Source organism: Humulus lupulus, chromosome 1 (assembly GCF_963169125.1).
Source record: "Humulus lupulus chromosome 1, drHumLupu1.1, whole genome shotgun sequence".
Taxonomy (NCBI): Eukaryota; Viridiplantae; Streptophyta; class Magnoliopsida; order Rosales; family Cannabaceae; genus Humulus; species Humulus lupulus.
In genome coordinates this window covers 8,338,159-8,339,771 of record NC_084793.1, presented here as the reverse complement: position 1 = coordinate 8,339,771, position 1,613 = coordinate 8,338,159, and positions in this window count along the sequence as shown.

Genomic DNA, 1,613 nt, shown 5'->3' with positions numbered 1-1,613 from the left:
AAAATAAAAAATTTAGTTACGAATTTATTTGTAAGTTTTATCTACAAAAAAGAAAAAAAATCTACAATTCTATAACTGATTTTGTAAATATTATTTACAAACACGTAACACATATTTACAAGTTTGTAACATATATTTACTAGTTTGTAAACGTTGATCACAAAAAATTATATTTTACATGTTTTATTTATGATTTTGCCACTCCGTATTTACAATTTTGTCATTCCGTGTTTTTATCCAAAAATTTCGTATTTTTGTAATGTACCGTATTTTTCAAATTTTTTTTAACTTTTAGTGCATTTTTTGTAGATTTTCCTTTTTAGATTGGGTAAGGTTAGGTAGTTGACCATTTGGGTTTATATGCCCCTACTTAGGATGTCATACTTCGTCCCTCTAGTGCCAAATATCACTCCCCGAGTTGATAGTTGAACCTAAGAACCAGGGGCACACTAACAATCGAACATAGAAATGTCTTTTATGCATGTTGCTCGAGAAAATGTGTCGCGCTAACCCAATCCTATCAATTCCAAACATATGCTTAAGAATTAGCTTATCTCCCTTCTTCCTTACTATATTCAGGAAAATATTCACTCGAAGACAATATGCAACAAATACTTTGATTTTGTCTTGTCTCGGGACCATTGCTAAAGTATCATCCTGGTACACCATTTCACACGTTACTAAAAGAAGCGACTACCAGCAACATGTAAAAGGAATCGAATTATATTTATATAATATATTTTTGTAGGATAACTCTAATTTTATAATTCAAGTGTAATTAATATTATATTTATTATAAATGTATATCATATTAGAGCGCTTTTATATACATTTCTCAAAAAATATTATATCCCTCACCCACTTTTTACTCCTTCTAAATAAATCCCTTATAAATTTTTAAAATCTATTTTTAGTACTTTCTACCAAAAGCTTAGAACAAAATCACCCTTATTAGTAAAATAGAAACAATTTTCATCTTTATAAAAAACAATTTTTTGTTTTTATTTTTTTTATTGATCCGGTGAGTTGTTTTTTAGTTGTTTTTCCTAAAAACTGTATTTTTGTAATAATGAAACTTTGAAAACTGTAATTTTGGAAACTTGAGTGTGTATTTTTGAAAACAAATATTAATCGTAAAAGAGTAAAAAAAATGTGTATTTAAGAAAAAATATCTATTATATTCCCTTAAAAAATGAGCATTTTTAAAAATATGGCTTTTATGTCATTATTGTGCAAAAATACGAGGAATATACTTTTCCTAATTTGTATGAGAAAATTTATTAAAGAAAAAAACAAATTATGAGAAACACATTACTAGTTAACTAAATATAGAAGCTAAATTTAAAATCAAAACACATCAGTCAAACATGGATACTATTGTAAATTAGTATTCCACTATTCTCTCTCTCAAACCCTAGCCACACAAACCCTTTCTCTTTCCAAACTCAGCCACGCAAACCCTTTTCTTTCTCTCCCATCTATCTTCTCTTTCCCTTTGCCCTAGCCGCCACCTCCTTTGTCTTCCACTCGCCTGCCTCACCATCGCCACCATCATCTCCGACCACCCACTCTCACCACACTACAACAAAATTGACATTTAATGACTCTTTATA